At 35.8% G+C, this 23,003-nt stretch overlaps 1 long non-coding RNA gene across 1 annotated transcript in view; it reads left to right on the forward strand.

Annotated features, from left to right (window-relative positions):
* LOC146992803 (uncharacterized) overlaps positions 1-23,003 on the forward strand; it is a 595,935-nt gene that overhangs the window by 508,391 nt on the left and 64,541 nt on the right. The window lies entirely within an intron of this gene.

The following is a 23,003-nucleotide window of genomic DNA, read 5'->3' on the forward strand; positions in this document are numbered from 1 at the left end:
AACCGGCCAGTCAAAATTGTTATCAGAGGCCTCCCTGTTGAAACAGACATCGGGGACATCAAAGAGGAAGTTGAGGCGATGGGATTTAAAGTGCATCGCATCGTTCGGCTTACTCAGCCTGGCTCCAGACATCCAATGCCACTTGTTTATTTACAAGTCATCCCACGCCCCTTCCTCGATCATCTGTTTGCCGTCACTGACATGTGGGGCACAAAGATCAGCATTGAGCGTTACCGCAGCCGCAAGGGCCCTACTCAGTGCTTTCGGTGCCAGGGCTTTTTCCATTCTTCGGAACTCTGCACCCTTCCAATCCGTTGTGTAAGATGCTCTGGACCCCATTGGGCACGTGAGTGTACCAAAGGCTTAGACGTACCTGCCACTTGCTGCAACTGCGGTGGAGATCATCCTGCTTCTTATAAATCTTGTCCCCGCTACCCAGGTAACAAACGGGCTCGTGGTAAAAATTCCGCGCCTAAGACTAGGGCTGCTGCTCAGACAGCCCCCCCGCAGGGTTCTTCTAAGCCCCCAGCAACTGCTGTGACAAGACGTCCCATGCCTGCTCCCCCAAGCAACGTCAATTCACCATCTTATGCACAGATGGTGAAGGACACCACCGAGCACGGATTCAAATCCACGAATCCAAGACTGCCGGTTGCAGAAGCCCCTGCAGCCCCAGCAGTGTCAGCCACAGCAGTGTGGAGCAATGATTCTGACGATGTCTTTTCATCTACACTAAAATGCTTAATTGAAATCTCCCGCGACCCAGCGGTAGACAAGCATATTCTGCTTCTTGCCTTCAAAAAAGCAATGCCTAAACTCAGGCAAGCAGATGCTTTAATGAGGGCATTTTGTATTTATGAAAGCTATGTTGAGCTTTCAACTTAATTCGGCATTTTTAGACCAATGTCTTCTGTTTTTCAGTGATGAACCTCTAATAACGGCCTGAAATTCAGTTTTATGAATAACAGTTCAAATACCACCAGAGAACTGACCATTTGCACGTGGAATGCCAATGGATTGGCACCTAAAATTCACGAAGTTCGTGATTTTGTAGTAGAGCACGGTATTGACGTGTTTTTAGTCCAGGAGACTCGCCTTACCCCAGGGAATACTCCCAGAATTGGGAATTATGACATTTACTGTACTGGCAGGGTGTCACAGGGCAGATATCCCAGTGGTGGCACTTGTATCTATGTGAAGCGTTCGTTAAAGCACCACATGATACCGTCCCCTGATTTAAATTTTTTGGAAGCGACAATTATCAAAATTTTCCTTCAAAATTCCTCCCCGCTGACAATAGTCTCAGCTTATCTACCTCCACTGTCTACAGCACGTGGAAGGCCAGCTTTTCCTGTCAGTGATTTTGATAAACTTTTGAGTATTTCAAATCACCTAATTATTGCTGGTGATCTAAATTCACGCCATACCGCATGGTTTTGTTCTAATAGGAACAGGTATGGTATTAGTCTAAATTCATGGTGCCAGAGTAACCATGTACAGATCATAGCTCCTACCCTCCCGACTTTTTACCCTGTAAGAGGGTCCCCTGCAGTTCTTGATCTGGCTGCCTTTTATAATATATTTTTTCGGCATGAGATAAAAGTGATTCAGAAATTGGACTCTGATCACTACCCCGTCTTGATAACCCTAGATATTCAAAATAGATACTCAAAATTAGAGCAGCAAGTCTCAACAAATTGGGACGATTTTAGGTTTATTTTGGAAAAAACTTCACTCCCTCCCATCAAAATTTCCTGCCATTCGGACTTTGACAGGCATATCAAAAGTTTGGAGTCTTTACTTAAAGAAGCGAGAGCTGCGGCTTCAAAACCACGTAAACACCCAGGTGCTAGGCTCCCACCAAAGACTAAATTCAAAATTAAGCAGAGGAACTACTTGCGAAGAATTTGGCAAAGGTCACGAGATCCCAATATCCGTACCCAGTTTCGCAAGATACAGAACGAGATAAGGACCGAAACCCGCTTATTAAAACAAGCGGAGTGGAAAACATACATTGAGTCCTTAACGACTGAAGACAAATCGATCTGGCGCGCAGCCGCCCGATTACGCAAACATAAAGCACTCATTCCGCCCCTTCAAACGGCCGATGGCGCACAGATGGCCTACACTGACTCAGAAAAGGCTGATGTCATTGCCGACAGCCTTGCAACTCAATTCACACCAAATCACGACTCCTACTGTAACCGCCCAGTTACACAGGGGCGCATACAAGCACGGGTTAAAGATTTTTTAACACAACCTATCACAACTGGACTCAGACCAACGGACCCTACTGAAGTTATGGTTTTCATAGATAAGTTGAAACCTAACAAGACACCCGGCATAGATTCTATTTCGAATCGCATGATCAAAAACTTTCCCCCAATGTTTTATTGTGTGGATCACGGTACTTATAAATTTAATGCTCAGGAGAAGCTATTTCCCCGACTGTTGGAAAATTGCAGCAGTCGTCCCCATTCCAAAACCGGGACTAAATCTAAACTTACCCGTCAATTACAGACCCATAAGTCTGTTATCCTCTCTCTCAAAGATCTATGAATTTGTCTTACTTAATAGTCTGAATGAATTCTGTCGGGATCAAAATTTATTAATCCCGGAACCCACCCCGAAGAACGCGCATCGGAATTCCCCTGCGTATTCTTCATCTTACGTATGCAACACATGATTATCAAGGTTCAAGGAAACTTCACCTTTTATTTTTCTAGTCTAAATTTTATGGCTGCCCCTATCTAAATTATTCTGGCTCTTTTTCGGCGCAAAATTAAGACCTTCTGAGTTTTTTCCCTTTTTTGACTCGGTGTGAAGGCATTTATTCCAAGTCATTCGGCTTTTCAAAATTTTTACCCTATTTGACAATCCCCTCTTTTTGATGATGTAATTTACGTTGAAGATGTGGAGGTAAAGGCGTAATTGCCTATGAACTCCATAACTTGCACTTCCTTGATCCTTACGTGATTGGTCGCTATTTAGTGCGACGTTTAAAGGCCCCCTTAGGGGGGGTCGAAAGCAACCCGTTTAGCGGGTGGAAAAGAAGCTTTTAAGAAGCTATTGAGAAATTAAGTGCAGTCGCGTGCGGCTGCGGAGATAAGTTGTCCCTTGTTGAAGAAACGTTAGAAGACTCTTCTTAAAGAGTTAAAGAACAGGGTTCCTCCGATCAATGCATTAATAACGCGGGGTCGGTTGAGGTTTAGGAACGAGAGGTAAGCATCCACTTGGGCGTCTGTATTCCAATACCGACGCCGTTTAAAAGGTAGTTGAGCATAATCAGGTTGTAAGATTGTTCTGGGTCGCTTTTTAGAAGAGGCAACGTCAGGATCATATACCAGCAGGGTATGTAATACTGGATTTCCAACAAGATGGATATTTTTGAAAAATCTTTTCGAAAGTCCCTGTATAAAGCGATTAATGGGCATAATTTTGAGTTCGTTATGAATGCCATCGTTCCTTATGAACCATGGAGCGTTTAATATCTGCCGTAAAAATTTTGATTGAAAAATTCGGACGTGTTTACGGTTAGTCAGAGCAGCTGAGCCCCAGATGGGACTCGCGTAAGTGAGAATAGGCCTTATGATAGATTTATAAAGCAAGATCTTGTTATCAAGTGATTGGTCGCTATTTTTAGCGAAAAAGTGGCGCAGGTTGGCTTTGACAGCTTCCACATTCGCAATAATTTTTTGAATGTGAAGTTGCCAAGTTAATTTTGAGTCTACTAAAACACCAAGGTATTTGTAAGCAGTAACTCAGGGAATAGGTTCACCGAAGAAAATTAGATTATCTAAACGAGGGATGTTTCTTCGGATGAATAAAGTGGCAGCACATTTAGCGACATTAATTTTGATTTTATACAGTCCGAGCCAGAGTTCTAAGGCTGAAAGGTAACTCTGTAATGGAAAGATTACCGTGGTGATGTTGGTATGTTGAGTTATGATGGCCGTATCGTCTGCATATAAAGCTAAATCGATATTAGGTGCCTTAGGCACGTCGTTGATATAGATATTGAAGAGCAGAGGTGAGACAAGACTGCCCTGAGGACATCCAGCATGGATCGGGCGGGGAGAGGAGAGTTCGTGGTTAACTCGTACGCGAAAGCTTCGTCGGGCTAAGTACGAGCTTATAATTTTAATGATGTGAGCCGGAAACTCAAGTCGCATGAGCTTGTAAATAAGTTCATCATACCAAATCCTTTCAAAGGCTTTAGCTATGTCAAGATAGACAATTCCAGTATTCTCTCGCTTACGAAAGCCTTCATGAACGAATTCCACTACACGTAGTAACTGTTGTACCGTGGAGTGTTTAGGTCGGAAGCCGAATTGTTCTGGGATGATTAAATTTTGATCTCGACAGAATTCATTCAGGCGATTAAGACATATTCATATACTTTTGAGAGTCAGGAAAGCAGACTAATTGGTCTGTAGTTGACGGGTAAATTTTTTGGTGTTTCTTCATTAATTTTTTCAATATCTGTATTTTCTGGTCTTTTGGGGCATTTTTTACTACAGGATGCATGTCGTCCTCCACAGAGGACACATTTCGCAGGAAATTCTTTACCTTTTTGAGGGCACTGGAAGGATTTGTGATTCACGGCGCATCGTTTTGTCAACGAACGTTTCTTCTTAACACGTGTTCCTCAATTTCCTGTACAATCGGTCACAAAAGTGTTCGAACACCGGTACCCTATCAGAAAATGACAAGATGGCGTTTCTCTCTCTCTCTCTCTCTCGTGTTATTCAATCCTAGGTTTTCTGCTTTCCCCATCTTGGAAAAGACTGAAAAATGGTCACGATCTCTCTTTGAATTGGGAAGCCATTTTGAGAAAAGCAGACGACCCCACCTTGGAGAACGGAAATGACCACTCACCACGCCTCTCCCTCTCTTTGAATTGGGACGCCATTTTCGGAAAAAGCGGACGACTGCATCTTGGAAAAACGGCATTTGATATGTTTTGGAGTGGATTCCAGCATCAGAACGAGTTCATTAAGCTTCTTTCTTTTCTGAAGGAAGAACGCGAAGCTGCGTGGTGAATTCTTCGACTCGCGTTTGTTTACTTCGGCGAAGTGCTACGTGTTAAAGTGCGGGTTTTCTTCCCATATTGTGGTGTTTAATTTGTGCTTTAAATAAAGCTAGTAACAGAGTGTCTTGTTCTCCTGGTCTAGGTTTTTCAGTGAAGTTTCAGGTAGGAGAATTTTCCTTTTCATTTTCCTTTTGCGCTCAGACACAAGTGTGATGAAGAAGGATGGAATGGAGCTCTGACCTGGACTGTCAGTACAAACCGCCCATATCGTCAGAGCGTTTATTAAAAATTTGTCATGAAAGAGGAATAAGGAATTACACTGTTTTTCTTAAAGGTATAGAGAAGAATATTAACGTAAACAATCCTAAAATTTTGAAAGATGAGATATCTAGCAAAGTGGCTTTAGTTGAAAATGTTGACTTCATTAAAATTATAAGAGATGGAAGGCTTCTAATAAATACCTCGGCTGAATGTGCACGGCAAGTTTTAAACATATCTGAATTGCATAATGTAAAGGTCTCCTTGATGCTTGCCATGTCTGAATTGAGAAGCAAATTTCTTCTATCATCCATTCGAGTAGAAGTTGAGCTCTCTGAGCTAGCTAACGAGTTGAATCATAATAATGAGATTGAAGTATTGAATTTAAGAAGATTTTTAGCGAAAAGTTCAAACAGTAATAAGAAACCTTCAGAAAGAGTACTTGTTACGATTGCAGGACACCACTTGCCAGAATATGTAAAATATGGTTGACAAGACATAGGATCACAAGGTTCTACGATAATCCAAGGCAATGTCCTCAATGTCTGAGGTTTGGTCACGGGATTAAAAGCTGCAGAGGATTAGTAAGATGCAGCAAATCTAGCGAAAATCACACCACGGCACAGTGCCAAAGTGAGCAGATCAAGTGTGCATTGTGCAGTAACTCACATGAAGCATCCTCGAAGAACTGTCCCAAATACATCGAAGAGGGCAATATTCTCAAATATAGTGCTGACCATCATGTTCCCGTAGTAGAAGCAAGGCAGGCCATAGCAAGCAAGAATTCCTATGCGAAGGTGGCAGGAACTCAGGTGTCTACTCCTGCAAAGGAAGATTTCCTGAAAGTCATGACTCCAATAATAGCTGCGCTGCAAGAATCTTTTGAAAGTGCGTTAAAACAGCAGGCTGACTACTTCGAAAAAATCTTAGCAGGATTGGATCAAAAATATGAAAGCATGTTCAGCAAGCTCGATACAAAGTTGAGCGAGATATCAGAATGCACTAGAGATAAGCATATTGGGAAAAGAGCTCTTGAGTCTGACAGTGACCTGGACTTGGATGAGCATAATACGGAAGTAGAAGTAGCAAGAAGTAAGGGCAAGAATCCCCATTCTAAATCAGAACCTACAACAAGGGAAGCCTGCATTCAAAGCAAGTTTGACATGAGCAAGCCAAAAAAGTCTGGCCAAGGTTAGAAACCGGGACTTTACTCATGAAATAAGTTTTTTTTCCTGCTTCTCTTTTTGCTTCTTTTTCTCATCTAGTTCGATGGGACCTACGTTTTGTTCATGGAATGCAAGAAGTATCTCCAATAAAAGAAACTTTATTATTAGCAGGAAAGAATTCTCCTGTAACGTGTGAATTATTCAGGAGACCTGGCTTTCTAATTTAGACGATTTTTGCTTACCCGAAAAAGTTATTTTTCGCAAAGATAGATTAAGCTCCTACCAAGGCGGGGGTCTAATGATTGCCATCAAGAAACAATGGGCAAGCCTATTTGTACAAGATAGTAGTTATGATTTAGCGGGAGGGGAAATTATGAGAGTAGATCTCCGTGCAAATAGTTACGATATTTCAGTGATTAATGTCTACCTTCCCAATGGCCAGTTCAGCGTGAAAGAGTGGGATAAAGTTCTGGCTACGTTGCCCGGCAAGTTTATTATCTTAGGAGACTTCAGCTGTTACAACCCGGCTTGGGGGTCAAGCAGGCTGTCAGCAGGGGGTAGAGTGCTTTTGGAGTGGTGTAACAACAACAACCTTTGCATTCTAAATACAGGGAAGCCCACTCATGTAAGTCTTGGAGGAATTGAATCCTGCATTGACATCGCTTTGTGCTCTGCCGAGCTTTATGGACAATTGAAATGGGAAGTTTCTCCTGATTCCTTTAGCAGTGACCACTACCCTATAAAAATTAAGTTTGCAAATGATAACAACGCTTCTGCTGCTGGCAACCAGAGAATAATCGTTCGCTATGACTGGAAGAAGTTCGCTACAGAAAGCAGTAACAGATTCAGGGCTTTGCGCCCTGAAGAAAGGAACCTGGAAAATTTCAACCGCATCTTGAGCGCCACGAAAAAGGAGAACCTCAAAAAAATTGAGATTCAACGCAAAAACAGCCCGTGGTGGGACACAGAATGTAACTTCATTCTTGGCCAGAAAAGGAAATGTCTTAGACTCGCTAAAGCTCATCTTTCAAGAGCCTACTGGATCTCTTACAAGAAATGGAATGCTTACCTTAAGAGGGTCATTAATATCAAGAGAAGGTTTTATTGGGAAAAAAATTGTAGTCATTCCAGAAAAGATCGCAATTTATTTAGGATAGTTAAAAATATTCAGAATAACAAAAGTCATGTCCAGTTCTCTAACAATATCTTAAAGTACCAGAATGGCCACGCCTGGTCACCTGAAGAGCAAAGTGTAGTTTTTGCTAAGTATTATTCAAAATTCACTATTCAAAAGTTCATTCCCCTGGATTTCAGTGACGAAGAGAGTAGCTGTATTAATAACCCCTTCTCAGGTTTTGAGCTCGATAAAGCTATCAGGAGCCTCAAAAACTCTGCTCCGGGACAAGATGACCTTACAAGATATGCTATTACAGTTTTAGCTGATGATTGCAAGCATGCACTCCTCGAGGCCTGCACCAAGTCATGGAATCTGGGTCTAATCCCTAAGAATTGGAAAGAAGCTATTGTTATCCCGTTTTTGAAACCTGGGGGCGACAGTGCGCTGGTTTCTAGCTACAGACCTATTTCTTTAACGTAAATTCTTGCCACAGTTATGGAAAGGATGATTCTCAATAGATTACTTCCGAGGATCCAGCAAAGTAAAAGACTCTCTAAAATGCATTACGGCTTTATTCCAAATAGAAGTTGCCTGGTCTTGCTTAACAAATTGTTCAGTAGTATCCTGCACCACAGGAAGCAAAGGAAAGTTGTTCAACTGGTGGCTCTTGATCTCAAAGCTGCATTTGATTCAGGTTGGCATGATGGCCTGCTCTATAAAATCATGCAATTCGGAGTTAAACGGACTAGTATCCTGTGGATTGCCAATTTCTTAAACCAGAGAACTATTAGAGTAAAGTGGAGAGGGGTTCTTTCAAGAAGCTATGATATTATCAGCGGTGTTCCTCAGGGCTGCATTTTGTCTCCCATGTTTTTCACAATTTTCATGCACGATATCTATGAAATTATCCCGGCTGACGTTGACTGCTACGTGTATGCGGACGACATGTTCCTCTACAGTGCAGATGTCTCACCCTCCAAGGTAGTCAGTAATTTGCAGCGTGCGCTGTTCAAAGTGCATAAATGGGCTAAAGAGTGGAAAATGTGCATTTCTCCAGAGAAAAGTAAATCGATTATTTTCGGCGGGACAAGGAGTAGTGAAGAGAATCTTTTGAAGCTTGATGGTGTTAGTATCCCTGCGGAAGATCATATTAAAATTCTGGGCATGTGGTTTGATAGTAAATTGAGCTGGAACGTCCATGTTAATAAAATAGTACCGAAACTGGAAAGAATGCTGAACGCTTTTAAATTTATCGCGAGCCCCAGGTGGGGTGCTAGAAAAGTGGATCTCGTTAATATTGCAAATGCTACAATAAGAGGAAGAATAGAATATGGCAGCTGTCTCCTTTTGTCTACCTCTCAACAAAATAAGAAAAAGCTCGAAATAGTTTATAATCATGCTTTAAGATTGGCTATAGGGGCGCCTATCAGCACTCCTCTCCCGTTGTTATTTGTTGAAGCAGGGGTGTTTGCCTTAGATACAAGAAGATACATCACCGAAATGAAGTTCCTAATAAAAAATATCACTTTGTCAGCAGCCTCTCCTATTGCGGATAATCTGAAAAATTGCTTGCAAAGATGCAAGTACAAGTGGAGCAAATTACGTAAGCCCATTAGCCAGTGTGTTAAAGATAAGCTAAGCAATCTCGATCTAGATTTCAGTAAGTGCATTACTTTTAACAATGAACTAGATTTTTCTGAAGAAGTTTAAGTGCTGTTTCAAAACTAATGAGTATGAGTTCCAGAATAAAAATCTTTCGGATGTGGAGATACAGCAATTTTTCCGTTTCATTATTAATGATTACGTGAATCAAGGGTTTAAAATCTATGCTACAGACGCTTCTAAGTCCGATACAGGAGTTGGCATTGCGGCTGTAGATCGTACCACGGCAATTGTCAGTCAGCGCATTGACAATAGAAACTCCATCTTTTCAGCTGAGGCTTGGGCCATTTGTAAGCTCCTTGAGATACTGAATCCTCATGATAAGATCGCTATCCTTACAGATAGCAAATCTGTCGTCAGCGCGTTGAGCTGTGTTCATAGGAGATCCAACTGTCTCATTGTTAAGCTCTTCGAGCGGATTAAGTCTTTTCATTACCTCACAGTCATCTGGGTTCCTGGCCGCGTATTTCCAAACCCTACCTCACTTTTCGAATTTTTGACGTCACGGAAATATCGACTAGTTTCACCTGGCAAAACGGCGTACCCCACTTTTGACTACTACGGCGCGTTTTCGAAAGAATTGTGGTGCCGTGGTGTTGATTAGGGTGTTTGGGTGCTAATTGTGAGATTTTCGCAATTTAAATTATTATGAGTGGAAATTTAAGCAAAATCTTTAGTGAATGGTTATTGTTTATCGCCGTAGTGTACTTGAGGAAAGAGGAGAATAATTCACTGCTGATGCATTAACAGTATGAAAAATTTGGAAGACTCGGCAATAAATGTGATGCATTCATCGCAAAATTCAGCGAAGCTAGTAAAACAAACGAGTGTTCGCAAAACTTATCCACATCTGAAGTCACTATACAAAAATTTTATGTGCCAACACAGATATTTTGATAAATAAATAAATTAAAAAAAAAAAAACTTGCAGAAAACTTTAGATCAAGGAATAAGAAAGAATTGCAGTGCCTCTGTGTGCTTAAAAACTACGAAGCATTCTGCAGACTTTTATACCAAAATCAAGGTTGACAAATAGATTAATAAATTTTAATGTTTCTTAGTGTATATATTCCAAAAGTATTAAAATAACTTGGACAGTTGTTTAATTGCTTAAAACAGCAATAAAGTTCATTTATAAAGATATACAAGGAACTTCATAATTATCAAAATATTTCATTGCTTTGGTGAAAAACTAAAATTACTTAACTTTTATAACATTAAGTATATTCGTAACTGTAGTATTATGCTCTGTTTTATAACTTTATTCATTTGTTATACATTAAAATATTTTCTATTTTATTTACTAAATGTGTAATCAATTATCAGGATTATTAAATGTGTTAAGAATTTCCATACATGCTTGTGCAGTGTGATTGCATGTTTGTGTAATGAACTTTGATTTTCATGAACGAAAAAGGAATACAATCTCCGAATACGTACTTTTTTGTTTTCCAGTTCCTGTGTTTAGCTGTAAAAGTAAATTCAGTTCAAGTGTGTGTCTGTGCAATTTTGACGATATAAATACTGAAATATGTGTACAGTAAAAATTCAACTAAAAAATATCCGGAAAGCTCTTGAAATTTTGGATAGTCGAGCATATAAAAAATGAAATACTGTAATAAGTGAATGGAAGAATAAACTACTAGTCTAAAATCATAAAAACAGTTCATCTTATTTGTATCAACTTGACTATTAAAAGCCAATATTTAATATTATGCACGATTTTGAAAAAAATGTATGCTGCTGATCTTTGGAATATGATAATGGGTTATTTTTACAATGGTTGTTAAGACTGCAAATTGAGACTTTAAATATGAACAATAGTAATCTGAAAATTTGAAGTTGTAATTTTACATCCAACAATCTTTGCCAAATAACTTCCATGTTTTAAGCAATTAAAATACATATTTTTAACCACTTGTTATTAATTTTATAAAGTAAATTCTATAATTTAAATTTTATTTACTTTCATCTATTTTAATATGTTTGCCATTATAAATTTCATACTACTTTTTTAAGATTTCATTGTTGCTAATTAAACTTCCTTTACAATTTATTTAGTTATTTTATACGTACATTTATATTTTATGTAAGAAAGGGATTTATGTGCAATAGATATACAGTAAAAATCATTTAACACAAAACAGAGGGGACTGAAATATTTTTTCGTGTTAAAGAATATTGAGGGAAAAAAAAAAAAAAAAAAAAAAAAAAAGAACATATATTCAACAAAATTAAGCTTATTAGAGTACACATTATTTACATAGATATGTATATATGCATATTTTTAATAAAAATCAATGAAACAAAAACATTCACAAGAACTTAATGGAATTTAATACAAAATTTTGAAGTTTTTTGAAAAGCAAAACATTTATTGAGTTTCGGGAAAATAATCTGATATTTTTCTTTGCAGTGTCTTTTTTAGCATCAAATTGTTCAATGTCGAACATTTTGTTATTCATTTCACCATTGGAATGTGCGTCCATACTTTTTATGATGTTCCTCATTTAAGATGATGTGGGAACAGGAAGTGCATTATTCATTTATTTTCGTCATCAGAATCTGCATCAATGATATTTTTTTACCTTTGAACAAACTCTAAAATAACTTTGTCTGCCATAATTGGGGCTGTACACACATTATCGTAAACTACTGCAACGAATTCTTCCGATAGACAGTAGGACAGTTCATTAATACAGAAACTTTCTCAAACATTTCATTAAGTGTCAGCTCAGTTTCAATATCCTACTTCTCCATTTCTTTTGGCGCCAAAGAATGATACTTTTGAGAATCGTGTGTAATGAAAATAATTTTCATTCAACCTTAGAATCCCTGAATTCCATGGAATGCATCATATGCACCAAACTCACTAATTTTTTACTCACACTACCATGTACTCGTCACCAAAATCTAAAGCTAACTGATGAGAGATGAGATGTTTGTAGAGGTGGAAGGCAAAAGTAGCATAGATAAACAAAACTGGCTTGTATCACAGGCTATTCCGAGGGTATTTCAAAGTCAAATTAGCCTCTTTTCTAAGGAAACCTGAAACCACCTCTCTTTCATTTCACACCCCGCTTAAATCTCCCCTGCGATGCCAGTGTTTTCTGTATTTTGTTCATTTCCAGAAAGGATACCTTTTCATGTTAAGCGATTTTTGTTGTAAGAGAAACAAAATGCATGAAAATACATAGTAGTTTGTCGGGACCGTTGCATTATTTCGTGTTAACCAATATTTCGCCTTAAGCGTTTTCACGTTAAACGTATTCCACTGTATACAGATGTGTTTGGAGTATGTATATACAAATATTTTTTTTAAAGGAAAATTTATAAACCTTCCAAAAATTTTCTTGCATTATGCTGCTAAAAATTGATCAGTAAATATACAAAGAAAGAAATTTAGAACCAATTTTTCAGAAAGAATAAAAATTGAAATTCAAATTAATTTGATAAAATCCTGTAAATGTAGAATATCAAATATTCTTTTTAGACTAGTAAAATCTTTTTAAAAGATATTTTTAATGATTTTACTTTCTCCCCCCTTATTTTCCTTTGCTGCTGCTGTTTGATAAGAGGTTCTAGTAAAGTTTTGTGTTAAGATTATTTTGAACTTTCAAAGATTTTCCACTGCAGGATTATAATTTTTTCTACATTTTTAAGGGCATGTTTTCATTTTTTGGAAGTTTTTTTTTAGATTAGAAAAATATTTTTAAATTGGAAGATTATTTCTAATGATTTTCCTTCGCTTTGAGGAGGACTAGAATTTTCAGGTGAACTATTAAGATAAAAAATATATTGAAATGGTTCATCAGCTGATTCTGGATACAGAAAAGCAAGGATTTTGTTTTAGAAGAGGAAATGTAATTAAATTAGACATACCTCCTCTTGACGATATTATGTTGAAGGTGGTTGCATTCCTCGCCTTTCTTGTTCTTTTATACTTCTTTTTTGTTTTTCTTGTGATGGTTTATTTTAACATGTTGACTGCTGTGGGGATCACCGGTGACCAGCACTCGATTTGGCTACAGCGCCCCAGGTGCCACCGGCAATGCGACCAATAGTAAAATACAAACATAGAATAAATATTGATACTGATAAATTTTTAAATAGTACCATTGTTGCTATAATGGTTTGAAGAATAATAAATCGTAAAAATTTAAATTATAAATCACCAAAATGGTCTACATATGTTTGGGGTTCGTCGGTGACCCCCAGCATGAAAAATGCATTAAGCACGATTATATATAACATTATGTTTTGTAGCTAATATTTCAACATAATATATATCGCATAATAAAAATTTCAAGTTGACATCATGGGCAAATCACGTAAAATGCACGCGGCAGTCAACGTATTAATTTTTACATTTTAAAGTATTATTCTACATTTAGATAGGATTTTATGAAGATCATTTGAACTTCAATTTTTTAGTCTTTGTGAAAAATTTCTGTATACATATATATATCTAAGAACTAGAAAAAACTTAATTCATATATTTATTTATCCCACATTTTCATTTTGAAACATTTTAGTACATGCTTTTCCTCAATATTTTAAAAGTTGATATTTTGTTAACTGAAATATGTAATACGGAAAAATTCTATCAAGAAACATAATTCAACTCAATCGAAACAGGAGATAAATAGAGAGGATAATAGTATTTGATCCTCTTCCCCTTATAGTCATTTGAAACATTTTAGCGTGTTTTTCCATTCAGCTGAAACAGTAAAAATATAGAAAAATTCCCACAGAAACATAATTCGGCTGAGAAACAAAACAGGCCGAAAATGGGTTGCCGTCAGGAAACTGGTCTAAAACGGGGCTTCTTAAAACTTTTTTTTAGTCGTGACCCTTTTTTATCACAGATTTTTTTCATGACCCCAAAATATTTACGAAAATTTTGTGGGACCCCATAAGCATTGCAAAAATCCGAAACGCGCAAGTGAAACTGTCAATTTTTTCACTTGTACTGTAAGATAGTATTGCAGTTTTAGGTCATTATCTTTAATTTCTCATTTTAAGACATAGAACAATGTTAAAATTTTAATTAAGTAACAGATGAAATGACAGCGTCATGTGCAAAACAAGTAAAATGAACATTTATATTATAAAAAGAATGCGTTGAAACATTTTTGTCTTTCTCTTTGTCTGTATTGTCTTATCTTTATCTATTTTCAGATACATTGTGTAAACAGATTGGGTAATTGAAAATTATTATATTGAGTCTAAGAAATAACAAAACTATTAAAATTTTTTGCGACCCCCTGCTGTAGATGGGGGTTGCGATCTACAGTTTAAGAAAGTCTGGTCTAAAATAACGTTACAATATTTGATCTTGCTAGAACATTGGATAACTGAGGCCACAGCCAGTGTGGTTATGGCAGGTGTGCAAAATTTTGGAATTTACAGAAATATCAAGTAGCAAAATTTTTTAAATTAAAAAAAAAAAAGTGAAAAAGGTTTTAGAATTTAGGACCCACAGAGATTGCATAGCACAACAAAATGTACCTGCTGAAGCTAGGACTCCAGTGCATGGTAATATTCTTGTAAGGAGTGTATGCCTGAATGCAGAGATGCATTTTGAGTCATCATCGCTAGGTCACCAGCCTACACAGCATTGTGTGATATGTCATTTATGCAAATAGGGAATAAAATTGATTGCACTTTAGTTAAATAACCTAACTTGTTCCTTGTAAGTTTTATGCGAGAGTACTTTAATTGTTGAATAAGAATACAGCACTTGCTTTCTGTTCATCTGAAATCGGATAGATTTTCTAGCAGTTATTCCAACAGAAGTTTGAAGGAACGGATCATTTTGTATTTAATTAGATAATCAAAATACACAAGCTATGAACATAACATATTAAACCATAATTCACTTTTCACATTGGACAGCCAATGTTTTTTTTTCTTTCTTTTCAAAATGCAATTGATAACTTGTATTGTTTCTTTTTACAAAATTTAAACCTGGGAGTCATGAACAAATTTGTGGGGGTCACCAAATTCAAAGAAATTTATTTGACAATAAAAGATATACAGAATTTGAAGAGAATTTTCGATGTTTTTTAACATTTCCATATTTTAATTTTGATTTTATTGCTTTCCACTTGATTTGTGTGTTATGCTTGATGATTTCCAAACAGCTCGAATCAAATTTCAAAGCAATTGCATACGCGCAGCTAAGATGTAGTTTTTTTCGACTATCTTAGTAGTGTCTTGCATGCAATTTGTAATTGTAATACGCATCATTTATAAACTATGTTTCTTATTTCTAATCAAATTTGTTGTCAAGTAAGCACTTAACATTTCCTAAGTATTGGAAAATTCAGTAGCGTCTAAGGATAATAAAAACAATTTCATTTTAGTTGCAATTTTGTTCCTGATGGTTAAATGGCCCAAAATAGATACCCAATGTTCACAAGAGAAACGGGATGGATGTACCAACATCAAATAAACTTAGAGAAAAACTATTAATGAAAATGCAAACAAAAATGAATCCACTGGTTCTCTTTCTGCCTCTAAAAAAAAATTGAGTAAATATCAAGAAGAGTTTATTTTATACTGTTTTACATGTTGCATTTTTAATGGAAAATGAATAGCCATTGTGTGTTAAATGCAGTGAAAACTTGGCATATGGAAAGCATGCAACCTGCAAAATTAAAAACACATTTAGAAACAGTACTTTTCCGTTTTGCAAGCGCAAACGATAAAGTCGCCAACAATGGTACAACTGATGCCACATGGAATATCTTCGCTGGCAACCTTTTCCGCCTCATTTTCAAAACATGTCGCAGCCATTTCTTATCAGATTGATTGTTTCTTTCAATACTGGCATACAATTACATAGAATTTTTACAAGATAGTTAAATTTTATGCCCTAAGACCATTCATGGTAATTAAGTCAATTAGAATGCAATCACACCACTCACTCAAAGGCGAAAATATAGAAAAGGCAAAATCAAGGGCAAGGAGAATTGAACAAAAACGACAGAAACATGTTCTTCAGAATTTACTAAAGAAAATAATACAGATTTCTTGTTTAAAACAACATATGATAAAACTGACAGAAAATTTTTTGAAAAATTTCCAAATAAGGAATTAGGTTGGATCTGTGACACATTGCCTTTGGTATTTTCAATTCCAATGTATCTCTAAATGAAAAAGAACAATTGATATTTTAAGTGACAGAATACTGTGTGTTCAAGTTAAGTCTCTAACTTGCCAAAAATTTTAGCTATCTACTGGAAACGAATATGCCGATTTAAAAGGAATGAAAGTAAATTATTACGTTTTTTACATAAAACTTCTAAAATGCTTATGTTACATCTTTCTGTTATATAAGCATTGAAAGTGGTTTTCTCACTGAAATAGAAATAATTTTTCTACTGAATCAACATGGACAACTTTTTTATTGAAATATTTTTTCTCTGTGACATTAGTTGCATCTACTACAAACTAAAGATTAAAGAACTGTTTTTAAAACATTTTGAATTCTTTGTCATATTGATCTGTGAAGCACTAGATTAGTGAGTTTTTATTGCATTATTGACAAATATAGTTTTTAAACAAACAAAAAAAATTCTGCGGAGATAATTATTTGTCAAATATGAATGTGTTTTCAAGCGAAAATAAATAATAAGTTGTAAAAAGAAAATTCAGTTAGAACATTCACATCTCTAATAGTAATTTGGATTGATTTAATCTTTATAATACAATATATTTTACAATGATAAGGCAAACACCAATGTGAAAGGTTATGCGAAGATTACGATAGTACCTACAGTATTCAGCATATCGTATAATCCTATAACCAGATAATAATAATATTAAAATAAATTTTATCTGAATGAAGTTTTCTTATTACAGAAACAGTAAAATTATGCCCTTACATAAACGAATGCACTTTCAGACAATATACTTCATATAGTTCACAAGTTCTGTTTATGTTACTTCTCGCCTTTCAGCGCATGCTCAAGAATTACCATCCAGGCGAAACTAGTCGATTTGTCCATGAAGTCAAAAATTCGAAAAGTGGGGTAGGGTTTGGAAATACCAAAGAATCTCTAAACTCACTCTCACTGCATAGCCGTGGCTCTTCGATACAGCGGCGCAGAGGCGAAACAGGTTTACATTGCGTCTATGGAAGCTTTCATTCTTCTCCTTTCTTTGGGAAATACCAAAGAATCTCTAAAGCCTCTTCCTGGCCATAAGGGTATAGGGTTCAGTGAAAGAGCGGATAAAGTTGCGAAAAGAAGAAATATGAATAACTTGGGGGATATTTCAGCAGAGGATGCGTGTAGGTTCATCGAGAATACTATTAAGAAAGAGCAAGTCGACAGCTGGCGGACTTCTTACATCGGCCGCAGATTCAGCTACTGTAATGTTCACTGTGAGTGGAGTAAGGGTTTAAACATCCACAGGAAAAGGAAATTGGCGATCACCGAGACAAGCGGCAGCACGATCGCTGCGCTCCGTAAAAAAGTGAAAAAATTTCCTTTCCTCTTGGTGATTATCAATTAAATTACTTTGAAAGATTTTTTTTTTTTTTTTTCTACAACACTTATATCATTCTAATGAATTTCGGCTCCGATGTTGACGAGAATAAAACAGCGGACAATGTAAGGATATACTCCAAAAGCCTGGAATTTTAAGATAAGTACCTTTCTTTCATCTAAACTAAATCAAATTTCTATAAATAAGTGCCCTTGAATCAATAAATCTTAATTTTTCATCAGTTTAAAGCATTAAAAAATACTTGAAATTGCCATTGCTTATGGCTTCCTTTGTGTATCAACTCCAAACAGACGCCAACGTTATCAGTTCACGTCTGTCAACACTTACAAAGCCCTTAAGGAATCTCGAGAGAGGGAAAATTTGGGCATCGCGCTATTTCCCTCTCGGATCTTCTGGATTCTTTTTTCTTTTTAGATCGCTTGAATATAGTTTCGCCTTTAAATAATATTGTACCTCACCGATTTTTTATCATACTGTTCTTTGCTATCTGTTAAATGTCCATATGTAAGGGATGGTTTATTCTTCACCGCCTTAAATGAATTCTTAGAACTATGAGCTTATATAAAAACAGTGTGCCTCATTGTGTAATACTAACATTAATTAACTAGTAATAAATTATGATAGTAAAATAATTAATCTTGTAATAAATTATGATAGTTAAATTAATACTGTTTAATTTGTTTTTTTGATACATATACTCAGTAATTTACATATATATATATATATTTTTGGTGTGTGCGGTTGTGGTCTTGTATTGTATATGGTTCTATCATATATCTGCAAACCTCCTATGTTGTTAGTCTGCTACTGTTTTTTGAGAAATGTATGAAAATGTTGAGAATGAAAGTAGCATAAGTTACTTTGGTTAAATTAATATATACTTTTGTTTGATGACTTTTGTTGATATCTCAGGATGCAAGCATACATATTACTTTATATTCCATGCTAAATACCTTGATACGAAGCATTTTAACACCGTTAATATTAGTTTTTCCCCAGTAACACATCTATTCACCATTACCAAACACACTCACTACACACTAGAGCTGGAGCAAACCGCATGTATTCGTTACTGAGTAACGGGTACATCGGTTGACTCGAAGTACCGATTCGGTACTCACAAATTCATTTCGTTACTCGCATCTGTCGTACGATGCGGTTTGTTCGAGTACGAACGATGCGGTTGCTATACGAATACGAATGATGCGATTTCTATGCGAATACGAATGATGCGGTTTCTATGCGAATGCGAATGATACGGTTGCGTTACAATGTGCTCATATTTTTCATAGATAATTTTGAATTTTTTTGGGCATCGGGCAAATTCTTGTTTACATTATGTGTTTTAGTTGAAATACTATTTAGTTTAGTTGTTGATATTTAAGAAGATGAGCAATTTTAATAGCGGGAAGCGTTATTTTGTATTTGCTTTTTACTATTGCTATATATGTTTGTAATTTGAAAATTTAGATGATTATTTATTTATTTTTTTTTCTTGAACGTGCCATAGTGAGATTTTATTGATTTGAAATATTTATATACTGCACTTAGGTATTGTTTATATAAGAATATGTAGGTTAATATAGGTTCTTTACTTCCTTGTATCAAATAAAATGGTAGTAATTATTGTAATCGAGAAAACTTTGGGTATCATATTTTAACGGAAATATCCGTTTTTGACGATTACGGAATCCATGTGAATTATTTTTTGGGGTGACGTATGTACGTACGAACACAATGAAGGACTCTCTCTTTTTTTTTTCAAAAAAAACTTATTGTTAAATGTAATCCCATTTACTCTAAGCTGATACTTATGACTAATGATTATGACTCTAAGTTGATACTTGAAAGGGATTTTTTTCGTGATGTGCAAGTACGTATGTATGCATTTTGCATAACTCAAAAACGTTTAGTTATAGAACGTTGAAATTTTGTATATGGGTCCGTTATAACATCTAGATGTGCACCTCCCTTTTTATTGCAATCGGTAATGCTACCAAACGTAAATATGTATATATATATATCAAATAAATTATAATTAAATGTAAAGTACATATATATATGTCCTTATAATTAAATTTAAAGTACACACACACACACACAAACACATATATATATATATATATATAATAAAAGCTTTGGCTTTTATTTTATTTAATTATCACTAAATAAGTTACTTGACTTTTATTTTCGCAATCATTGGTTGTAGTCAGGACTTAATTTTTAAAATTAGAAGTGCTGGAGCTCTATGGAAGGCCATCAGGAAAGATGAATAAATAAATAAATAAATAAAAATAAATAAAATAACTATTACAATAATAAAATAATTAGCAACTAGAATATTAAATGATTATTATTATAATTCAATAAAAATTTAAAGACAAATGAAAATTTAGTTAATTCTTAAATTAATGATGAATAACTAAATAATGAAATAAAATACCAGACATCGTCTTGTTTGGGGGCTGTGGCTAAAATTGCAATTTAAGAACTAAGCCGAGCATTAGCTAAATTTAGGCTTTTGATGAGAAAATAATGTACTGTTTACCAGAGTATAGATAGAAATTTGGTTATGTAGCCCATTCTTCTAAAACGACGTTTCGTCGCTGCCTTCCACCACCAAATCTCTCTCTCTCTCTTTTTTTTTTTTTCCCGGTTTCGGTTTATTCGGTTACAGCAAAGCACACTAGGGCTATTGCCCCTACGGGGAGGGAGGCCTTCGTGGAGGATTTTTTTAAAGGCAACTGACTCATATGCAAGTTACACACTGGGAAAACCACGAAAACGCCCGTGCAGCTAGCCGTTAGCCGGGAATTGAGCCCCGGACTGAACTATTAGTGCTCAGCGACTTTACCGCTCGAGCTCTGGTGGGCTCTTTTTTTCTCTTTTCATTCGCTGTTTGAAAAACGGGTGTTCACTTTACGATAAAGTAAGCACCTGTTTACTTCAATTAAAATGTGTGAGACGATATGACTCTTCCTACTTTAATCTCACTTAGCTTTTGATTTCTAATATTGATTCAATGTTTTCTGTAGACAAAGTATTCTGATTAGAATAATGGATATCAAACATGTTCAAAAGGTGTGTATCTGAATATAATTAGGTTTTTATAACATAGGGCCCATTTTATTAGTTTCATATAGTTCTAAAGCAATTGACCACAGTATCGCTGTTTTGAAAGAAAGTAAAAATGTGAGAAATGTATAATGAACATTAATATACAAGCTTTATTAAAAGTAGTCAGCCTTTTAAAACGTGACCGTCTATGCTTTTAGATGATTTTTGGAGCTCTGTGCATTTGCTCTGGCATCTTAAAAAAGTGATGTTCAATATCAACGTATGTTTATGTTCTCAAAAATACAGGTTTCTTTCAAAAAGCGACGTCTTAGAAGCCGTCAATAAATGATTCAGTATAGTTATTTTCTAATAGACCATAGAATAAATTTATTTTAACGTCAATTTAAAAATGGCTGCTTGTACTAAGAGTTAAGAGCAATAAGACTCTAATTTTTCTTTCGCAATTAGCTGTCATGCCAGCTGAATTGTTTTCTGCAGAATCTTATTGTGTATAATTGAAATATTTAGCTATGCATTCAACAAATGTACAACAAATGGAAGACAAATCATTAAAAAAATTAAAATTTGGAACATTAATAATAATTTTTTTGTTATACATAAAATATTATTAATGAATGATGAATTTATATCATATTATATATAAATCAAAATTTAACTCCTATACCTTTATAATAAATTGGAGAAAAGCTATAAAGTGAATTAATTTTTAAAAACAAAACGAAAATTAAAAAAAAAAAAATTTTGTCATATACCTAGAATCTAAAATTGACGAATACTGAATTTTACGCCTCATGTGTGTACGCGTGTGTTTAATTATGGCAAAGCACACTATGGCTATCTGCCTAAGGGATGGATGCTTTCGTGGAGGACTTTCTAAGGGAAACTGGCTTGTATACACGTTACACATGAGGAAAACCACGAAAACACCAATGTAGCCGGATCGTTCGCGGGATTTGAACCTCGGACCGAACTACCAGTGTTCAGCGACTTTACCGCTCGGCCGCTGGTGGGCCGTTTTACGATTCATATAATAATAAATGCATATTCATATTGTAACAGAAATTTTGTTAGAAGTCTAGCATATGTATAGTTATTTGTGATCTTTTAAAACTGTCGTAACATGATGCATATTTATCATTATTGTGAACCAAAACAGTATGCTTTACATCTTTACAAATATACGTGATAGATTTTAATATTTATTTCTGCATATACTTACGTTTACCAAAGACACGAAAGCAAGTCAAGCAGATTTTTGTTGTATTAAGCAGACTTAAGTTCTCTGTTAGCTAGTGTAACATAATTTCGGATTCTATGAGCCTTCCAGAATTATTAGCAAAATAGTGGAAATGTCTTTACAAAGTGTTTTTATAAGCAAACAGCAGATGTACACTGAGCAGTGATCAACTGATATATTTCTTAAATGATTTGGTTTAGTTGATTATGACAAAACACACTGGGGCTATGTGCCTAAGAGGAAAAATGCCTTCGTAGAGCACTTTCTTAGGAAAGCTGGCTCGTATGGTACGTGGTAAGCTGGCTCGTATGGTACGTGGTAAGCTTGCTTGTAAGCTGGTACGGGAAAAAACCACAAAACGCTTATGAAGCCAGCCCGTTTGCCTGAGATCGAACTCAGGTCGGAACTACCAGTGTTCAGCGATTTTACCGCTCGACCGCTGATGAGCCATTTCTTAAATGAATAAATGTATACTCATAGCATTATGAAATAACATTGATTGAAATATTTAGTGCTTCACTATTATCTCTAATAAAGTAACATAAAAATGTCCTTACCTTTTATAGATTTCTAAATTTCTTTTAAGTTCTTTCTTAAGTCGTACTTAACCTATGCATGTGCGAATGTTTTTATCGATTATATTGTTAAGCGTAAAAAGCAAATTGACTTTTATAACATAGCATTCCTTGTCTCAACAAATAACAGTCTCAACTAGGAGTTTTTGGAAAGGGGATGAATCGGGGAAATTTCACCCTTTCGTCATTAGCGGTTCTGATGAAGGGAATGGGGGAAGCAGCAAACGAAATAACGAATAACGGACAAATAACGAAAGCTAATCTTTAATGCGGTCTCCCAGTTTCTGTATTTTTATTTGGGAAAGTTTTATGGTCATTATGAAAAAGTGAAAATTTGATATGGATTCCGCATGACTTCCTT

The sequence above is a fragment of the Stegodyphus dumicola genome, chromosome X2 (genome assembly GCF_044657685.1).
Source record: "Stegodyphus dumicola isolate Sdum_Otavi_A_Nest chromosome X2, ASM4465768v1".
NCBI classification, from domain to species: Eukaryota; Metazoa; Arthropoda; class Arachnida; order Araneae; family Eresidae; genus Stegodyphus; species Stegodyphus dumicola.